Source organism: Thamnophis sirtalis, unplaced genomic scaffold (genome assembly GCF_051295495.1).
Source record: "Thamnophis sirtalis isolate CommonGarterSnake01/CBP01778 unplaced genomic scaffold, rThaSir2_p1.2 scaffold_6, whole genome shotgun sequence".
Taxonomy (NCBI): domain Eukaryota; kingdom Metazoa; phylum Chordata; class Lepidosauria; order Squamata; family Natricidae; genus Thamnophis; species Thamnophis sirtalis.
In genome coordinates this window covers 4760035-4768945 of record NW_028261386.1, presented here as the reverse complement: position 1 = coordinate 4768945, position 8911 = coordinate 4760035, and the positions used below count along the sequence as shown (strand labels likewise).

Below are 8911 nucleotides of genomic sequence, written 5' to 3'. Positions count from 1 at the left end.
GCCCCATCAAGCACCAATCATTATATCCGTCATTTTACTTTGCTGGTTTATTTGAGGTTTTACCGACTTAATGTCTTTATTTATACAGTGACTTAGTGAAAGCCTGAGATCATAAGAAGATTTTGCTACGAGTTGGTCTATAGTCACACCTGCTTGGCACCAGTTAAAAGCAAAGTACTTCAATTAGCTCAACAAAGCAAGAGTATTCCTTTCTTTCTTTTTGTTTCTTACGAAGAAACAGGTCAAATAGACTACTTCTGTAATAGGAGACGATGTATATTTATCCTTTCCCCTTATTTATAAAAGCATCTGTTAAGTGCTAATTTTCATTTGATCTATCTTAAATCTGAGAAACCTGGGGAGAAAACTTTCATTTGTAGTGTCAGTGGAAATGGAGGCGGGGGTGGGTGGGTGGGTGGGGGAAAATCCTATGATTCCTGCTGACTCATTCCATGGACTTAAGCAGCCATTTGGCATTTCAGAAGAAAAACATAATTAACAAAAAAGTTCTTTGTTATATAGGCTGTATATTTTTCCTTCTTTTCTGTGTATACAAATATTCCTCTGTAGTTGTTAAGTGAGCCCAATGTTCCCATGGTAGCAAATGGGCCGCTTGCTGGAAACCAAAAATAAAAATGTTTCCGGCAAAACCATTGTAAACCATGGGGCACTTGCAAACAGGGATGGAATCAAGATCACGTGAAGTGTTAATATCACTTTATAAGGCCTTGGTAAGGCCACATTTGGAATACTGCATTCAGTTTTGGTTGCCACGATGTAGAAAAGATGTGGAGACTCTAGAAAGAGTGCAGAGAAGAGCAACAAAGAGGATTAGGGGACTGGAGGCTGAAACATATGAAGAACGGTTGCAGGAACTGGGTATGTCTAGTTTAATGAAAAGAAGGATTAGGGGAGACATACAAATACAATAGCAGAGTTGGAAGGGACCTTGGAGGTCTTCTAGTTCAACCCCTTGCCTAGGCAGGAAACCCTACACCACTTCAGACAAATAGTTATCGAATCCCTTTTTAAAAACTTCCAGTGTTGGAGCATTCACAACTTCTGGAGTCAAGTCGTTCCACTAGTTAATTGTTTTAACTGTCAGGAAATTTCTCCTCAGTTCTAATTTGCTTCTCTCCTTGATTAGTTTCCATCCATTGCTTCTTGTTCTACCCTGAGGTGCCTTGGAGATTAGTTGGACTCCCTCTTCTTTGTGGCAACCCCTGATATATTGGAACACTGCTATCATGTCACCCCTAGTCCTTCTTTTCATTAAACTAGACATACCAAGTTCCTGATGGCATGTTCCATGATGGCAGTGTTCCAATATCTCAGGGGTTGCCACAAAGAAGAGGGAGTCAAACTATTCTCCAAGCGACCTGAGGGTAGAACAAGAAGCAATGGGTGGAAACTAATCAGGGAGAGAAGCAACTTAGAACTGAGGAGAAATTTCCTGACAGTGAGAACAATCGTGGCACGACAAAACCGCGGTCCACTAAAGCGCGCCTGATTAAACCGCGTCGCTGACGTCATCAGCAGCGCGACAACAGCGACCGCGGAGAAAAAAGGGCGCTTTAAAAAGCGCTTTGAAAGCAAGCCGATTCAAGTTAAGGTAAGGGTTAGGGTTAGGTTAAGGGTTAGGGTTAGGTTTAGGGTTAGGTTTAGGGTTAGGTTTAGGGGGGTTAGGTTTAGGGGTTAATTTTTGCTTTAGCGTTCACAGCGTGCTTTTTTCGTCGCGCTGTGATGACGTCAGGTACGCGGTTTCGTCGAGTGCGCTTTAGTCGAACGCGGTTTTGTGGTGGAACCGAGAACAATTAACCAGTGGAACAGAAGTTGCCTTCAGAAGTTGTGAATGCCCCAACACTGGAAGTCTTTAAGAAGATGTTGGAGAGCCATTTGTCTGAAGTGGTATAGGATTTCCTGCCTAGGCAGAGGGTTGGACTAGAAGACCTCCAAAGTCCCTTCCAACTCTGCTATTGTATTGTATAGCTATAAATGGACCAGTTGTTGAGCAGTCAAAATATAGTCCTGTGACTACCAGTTGGAGCAACTTTAGAACTTTGAACTTCACTAAGCAAGCAGCTGCAAGTCAAGGAGTACCTGAATATAACTATAACCTGAAAGAATAATGTATTGCTACATCAAGAGCAATAATACCCTGTTTTCCTGAAAATAAGACCTCCCTGGATAATAAGCCCAATCAGGATTTTGAGCGCATGTGCTAAAATAAGCCCTCCCCGAAAATATTGCAACACAGCAGCAGCCATGAGGTGACCACGCTCACTGCCTCCTGAACCTCAAAAATAATAGGACCTCCCTGACAATAAGGGCAAGTGCTTATTTCAGGGGTTAAAAGAAAATAAGACCCTGTTTTATTTTTGGGAAAACACGGTAGCTATTGCTCAACTTTGTATATTCATTTTTTTAAACTAGTCAGTTCCTAATATTTGGCTTCTTTCTCCCCATTAAATATAACATTACAAATAAACATATTAATACTCACCCTAAGCTGGGTCAGTAGAACATGGAAGTAGATGTAGCCTTTCAAGTTTCAATCCTACATTGTTGTCATATGAATTAATATCTATGTGTAAAGGGAAAAAAGGCAAGCATTTGCTGTTCTTAATGCAAAATTCATATCTTGAGCAAACAGTTGTAAAGAACTGAACCCTAATTCTGTCTTCTATAAAGAAAACTGAACAGAGGAAAAAAGATGCAAAATGTTTGCATATTGTACAGTATTATTTCTCTCTAAAAATCAATTACTGACACATTTGTGTGTCAGATCAAAAGTTAAGGGAGATGCTAAAACTTTTACAATATTGTGATTATGAAATTTGTATCTGTTTTTGTCCCCTATGATTAATGGGTGCAACCTGCCTAGAGTTACTTTGATATTTGGGGCAACAAAAAAAAAGATGAAATGTTAAAAGTGATTAAAGGTTGATACACATGGTAAAAAGTTTTATCTTCTTATCATATGTTTGTCCTGCTTCAGTAGAAAAAATTCCTAAATTGTATTGTGTTAAAATGGGGATGATGGACTTTCCTTCTGAAGTAATTTTTTTTTTAATTTGCATTTTGTTTTTCACCACTTAGCAGTTATTTTGTTTAGAGAAAGAACTGAATTATTTCCAAAAAGGGCACCCCTTCCCCTCCCCCAAAAAACAAAACTTAAAATAGCTGAGAAAAAGCAAAACATCCAGCTTTTGACCCCTTAAAAGAGAAAATTCATTTGATTCTCCCTCAGTGGCCTTCATATGTCATAGCCCTTTAATAAGATGTCATCTGACTTGTTCTTAATTAATTTCAATAATTTAACTGGATTAGATCATTAAAAGAAAAATAGAATAATAAAATTTTAATCAGACCAGATTTTGGCCTTTTTAAAGGGAAGATGCAGTGATGCAAAGCTTACATCTTACTCCTGAATCCACAGTTTGTAGGGGGAGGTGTTTCTAGTTCTGAATGGGACATTTGTCAACCTAATTTAAATTTGGATAATTATTTCCTTCCTTTAATGTTAGAAAACCAACTTTTCGTATGAGGCTCTTCTGATGGAAGCATTTCCACATGTATTTTTTTAAAAAAATGTTAAACTCATAATGCCATGTTACCATGTCTTATTTTTTCCCTTCACGTTCCAAATCTAAAACAATGTTTTCTTTTGTTCGTCCAAAATATAGCGTTGCTAAGCTTTCATTGCATGGCCTACAGTAACTCCTGCTGTTGTATGTGTGTGTGTGAGAGAGAGAGAGAAGGAGGGAGAGACAAACCCCATTTATTCTGAACAAGTAAAAAAATTTAAAAGGATTATTTTCTGCTCACTTAGACAAAACCCATCTTAAATCTGACAAACCCTAGTAAGTATGCGAAATGTTTTGAACTCAAAACAATTTGAACTCAAAATGATTTCATCTACTCATTCTGTTCTGAATTCAAAACATTTTGAGCTTGAAATGGGTATTTCTAACTTTATTGGAAATGATCAGTGGTGTTGTTTGACCAAGGAGGAATTCCTGTAAAGAGCATTGATTTATGAGCTAGCCAAGACTTTGTCAGAGCAGAAGAAACCAGTGGTTGCCAACAACCGAATGGAATTTGGCATCTGCTACAGTAATTGTGGCAAGCAACCGTGATTTCAAGTCTGTCAGCAAAGTTTCTTGAACAATTCACTTTCTCTAAAAACTCCATAATGTTGCTACTGTCTTGATTTATTATCCATCATTCAGAGCTAGCGGAAGGCAGATTTAACAACATTCCTCAGAACTTATTTATTTAAAAGAAAACATTTATAGGGCTGCCTGTCTACTAATCAACTCCGGGAAGCTCCCAATCAAAAGTTAAAACAGCATGTAAAATCATATTAAAACTATAAAATTAAACAGGCAAAATCATTCTTCTTTGTTTTGTCTTTTACTGCTTTGGACGTCGGAGGGAAATAACAATTCTGGTTTTTGCTCTTCTGACAAATTCAATGATTGATGCTGTTACCTGATGCTGTTATAATGTGTCCTTTGATCTCTCCAGGTCTGATCCCTCGTCCAAGTTGTGAGAGGTGGCAATAGGACAAAGTAAGGGTTTGCTAGGAGTGGGTGAAGGCATGGCATGCCCTTACGCTTCAGAACTCTGAAAGGAACCACGAAGGCCATCTGGAGCTACCCTGAAATGGCCTAGCTTAATTGGCTTGTGACTCTCCGAGGCTCCTTGCCAAGTCTTGCAGATATCGGCCTGGCAGCTTTCAAAGCCAGATAAAGTCTGTGACTGTAACTCCTCCCTTGAAAGACTTGGTTGGATGTGAATCAGTAGAATTCACAGTAAATTAATAAAAGAGTTTTTTGTTGGGACAAGGAGTTTGTTTCATGCTCTTGGGAAGTCTCGGTCAGAACACTACCAATATCCTGGCCCTGGACCACTTATGGCCTTATTGGTGAGGACCAGCACCTTGAATTGCACCTGGAAAGAAATCACAAGCCAGTGGAGTTCTCATAACACACCAATGTACTGCTCACACTGCTGCATTCTGGACCAGTTGAACTTCTGCTTGTGGCTCCCGTGCCACTAACTTACTTCCAACACACCCTGTTTTATTGTTCCTTACTTAAAGGTAATCTACCAACATAGAATTGGCCCTGATTAGGAACACTCCCAGCCAGGGAATCTAATGCATTTGATTAAAGATCATGTGGACAACCAAGACTCAAATGATATACTCTCAATTTACAAAGTTTTGCTACTTCACCTGAAACTGCACAGGGATCTATTTTAAAGCTGCGTAGATTAGAGGTCTCCTTGATGCTGGATATTAAAAGTCTGTAGCTCACAGCCAACTTTTATTGTGAATTACAACTGTTGTTTACAGCGACTGTAATAAACTTTTACCCCCTGCTATAAAACTTTTACACTGCTAGTGAATTCAATAGCCTGCTCATTTCTGAGCTAGACAAAAAGCTTGAACCCCCTCCAAAGCATCCATTTATGGTTGAGTAAATCCTGTGTCGGGCAAATAACAGAATAACAGAGTTGGAAGGGACCTTGGAGGTCTTCTAGTCCAACCCCTTGGTTAGGCAGGAAACCCTATACCACTTCAGACAAATGCTTGTCCAATCTCTTCATTAAAACTTCCGGTGTTGGAAGCATTCACAACTTCTGGAGGCAAGTTGTTCCACTGGCTTATTATTCTCACTATCAGGAAAGAGAACCAAGTCTATTTTTATTATAAGGTTACGTTCATAAAAGCTGTCAGGAAATTTCTTCTTAGTTTTAGGTTGCTTCTCTCTTTCATTAGTTTCCATCTGTTGCTTCCCTGTCCTGCCTTCAGGTGCTTTAGGATGACCCCCCCTTTTCTTTGTGGCAGCCCCTGATATATTGGAAGACTGCTATTATGTCACCCCTAGTTCTTCTTTTCATTAAACTAGACATACCCAATTTCTACACTTTGTATGTTTTAACCTCCAGTTCCCTAATCCTCTTTCTTGCTCTTCTCTGCACTCTTTCTAGAGTCTCAACATCCTTTCTACATCGTGGTGACCAAAACTGAATGCAGTAGTCCAAGTGTGGCCTTACCAAGGCTTTATAAAGTGGCATTAACACTTCATGGGGTCTTGATTCTATCCCTCTGTTTATGCAGCCTAGAACCGTGTTGGCTTTTTGGGCAGCTGCTGCACATGGTTGGCTCATATTTAAATGGTTGCCCACTAGGACTCCAAGATCCCTCTCGCAGTTACTACTATTGAGCAAGGTACCACCTACACTGTACCTGTGCATTTGGGGTTTTTTGCCTAAATGTAGAACCTCACTTTTTTCACCATCGAATTTCATTTTGTTAAGATGGCATCCAATGTTCAAGTTTGTCAAGATCCTTCTGTATCTTAAGCCTATCTTCTGGAGTGTTGGCTGTTCTTGCCAGCTTGGTCTCATCTGCAAATTTGATGAGTTCCCCATCTATCCCCTCATTCAAATCATTGATGAAGATGTTGAAAAGTACTGGGCCTAAAACAGAGCCTTGGGGTACCCCACTGCATACTTCCCTCCATGGAGATGCAGTTCCATTGACTACATATTGAGTGCATCCAATAAGATTCCCTTGAGGTTAATTCTTTTTGTATTCCAGCCTAGAGATGAGAATTTAAGGGTGGCATGGCAAAAATGGGCTGTTCCTACACCTTTTCTGGATTCCCCCCTATCATCCTGTGGGTGAATTGGGCATTAAAAAAAACAGAGAAGGATAACTTGTGGGCAGTTTCACAAAATGGCTGCTGTGGGTGAAGCTTGACCATGCAGCAAGGTAAATGAGTGCAGAGATATTTTCCAGTATGCTACTTAGCCCCACCACCACTAATGCGCTTTAGGCCACCCGCAAAATTGATTTTTATTTCTGGCCACACACACTAAAATATAGATTTGGTTATTCAGACCATGTCCCAGATTTAAAATAAGAAAGACATTTTGATCACATAAGTGACTTTTTTCAGTGCCGCGTAACTTCCGATAGTCACTAAATAAATGGTTGTAAATTGAGGTACTTGAGAGACTGCCTGCTGCCAATTACCTCCAATAGACCGATTAGATCCCACAGATTAGGCCTCCTCCGAATTCCATCCGCTGGCCAATGCCGACTGGCGACTACCCAGAGGAGAGCCTTCTCTGTGGCTGCTCCGACCCTCTGGAATGAACTCCCCGTGGAGATTTGAATCCTCACCACCCTCCAGGCCTTCCGCAAAGCCCTTAAAACCTGGCTGTTCCGACAGGCCTGGGGCTAAAGAGCTTCTGCCCCCCCCCCTCGAATGGTATGGTTGTTGTGTGCTTTTAAATTGTGTATTGTTCTGTTCGTCTTTCATCCCTTATCTGTACCCCCTTCCCTGACTTGGATTGTGAGCCGCCCTGAGTCCCCTCCGGGGAAAAGGGCGGCATATAAATGCAATAAATTCAATTCAAATTCAATTATTTGAAATAGTTTTGCCACAATCTAGAAAGTTTTGCAAACAGAGGTATAGAATCAAAATCACATGAAGTATTAGTACTGCTTTATAAAGCCTTGGTAAGGCCACACCTGGGTGACTGCATCCAGTTTTGGTCACCCCATTACAAAAAAAAGATGTTGCAACTTTGGAAAAAGTTCAGAGAAGAGCAAATAAGATGATAAAAGGCCTGGAGACTAAAACATCTGAAGAACGGGTTGCAGGATTTGGGTATGGCCAGTCTAGAGAAAATAAAATATACTTACAGGGGACATGATAGCAGTATTCCAGTATTTGAAGGGCTGCCCCAATAAGGGGGTCAATTTATTTTCCAAAGCACCAGAAGGTGAGGCAAGAAATGATGGATGGAAATTAAGAATAGAAGCAACCAGGAATTAAGAAGAAATCTCCTGACAGTGAGAACAATTAACAGTTTAATTTAATAATTTAATTTAATTGAACAGCTTACCTCCAGATATTGTGGGCGTTTCATCACTGGAGGTTTTTAAGAAGAAATAGGACAGGATCTCCTGCTTGAGCAGGGGGCTGGACTAGAAGACCTCCAAGGTCCCTTCCAGTTCTTGATTTTGATTCATTCCTGGTTTCCAGAAATACAGCAGTTTGGAAACATTCCCGCCACATTTTATCAATCTTTTAAGTGTGTTTGGCTGAAGAGCATCTCGTTTTGTAAATCCAATTATTTACGTCAGCTCCCTATTGGGACAAACTTTTATGCAATGTTTCATTTTAAGCTGCTTAATGATTACATCTAGATAATATATTGCAGTCATTTCAAATTTGCCTCAATCCAGTTTGAAAGGCCTCTGAATTACAGAAGAGTTCACCTGGGGTAGAACTTTGTGAATGTTACAACATAAAGTTGCCCCAACACTCCTTTCTCTACCAACAGAAATCTTACCACCTATAGCAGGTAGCCTAATTACATGGGACAATCATTCTGAATTAACACAGCTCTTAGTAAAGGAAAAGCATAGCTAATACTGTAATCCTAGCCTAAACTCTGTTCTTTTGCAATGTGCTAGAAAGCAACACTAACATTTCCCAGAAAGTGGCTTCAACAAACTTACCTCTGCAGATTTATACAGCTAGTCCTTGACTTACAACAGTTCGTTTAACGACCGTTCAAAGTTACAACCACACTGAAAAAAGTTACTTAGTACCAGACTTCGCAGCAATATCCCCACGGTCATATGATCAAAATTTGAGTGCTTGGCCATCAGCATGTATTTACAATAGTTGTAGTGGCAAGCAAAGTTTTTTTTAACAGATTAACAGAGTTGAAAGGGACCTTGTAGGTCATCTAGTCCAACCCCCTGCCCAAGCAGGAGACCCTACACCATTTCTGACAGATGGCAGTCCAGCCTCTTCTTGAAAGCCTCCAGTGATGAAGCTCCCACAACTTCCGAAGGCAACTTCTGTTCCATGGGTTG

General features: G+C 40.2%; 1 long non-coding RNA gene across 1 annotated transcript; it reads right to left on the bottom strand.

The window, feature by feature from the left end:
- Positions 1–664: 664 nt before the first annotated feature.
- LOC148044845 (uncharacterized) lies at positions 665–8518 on the bottom strand. Its single transcript, XR_015696859.1, has 3 exons — positions 7930–8518; positions 2504–2584; positions 665–797 (listed from the first exon to the last, which is right to left on the bottom strand). It is a non-coding gene; the product is annotated as an uncharacterized LOC148044845 (long non-coding RNA).
- Positions 8519–8911: the final 393 nt, after the last annotated feature.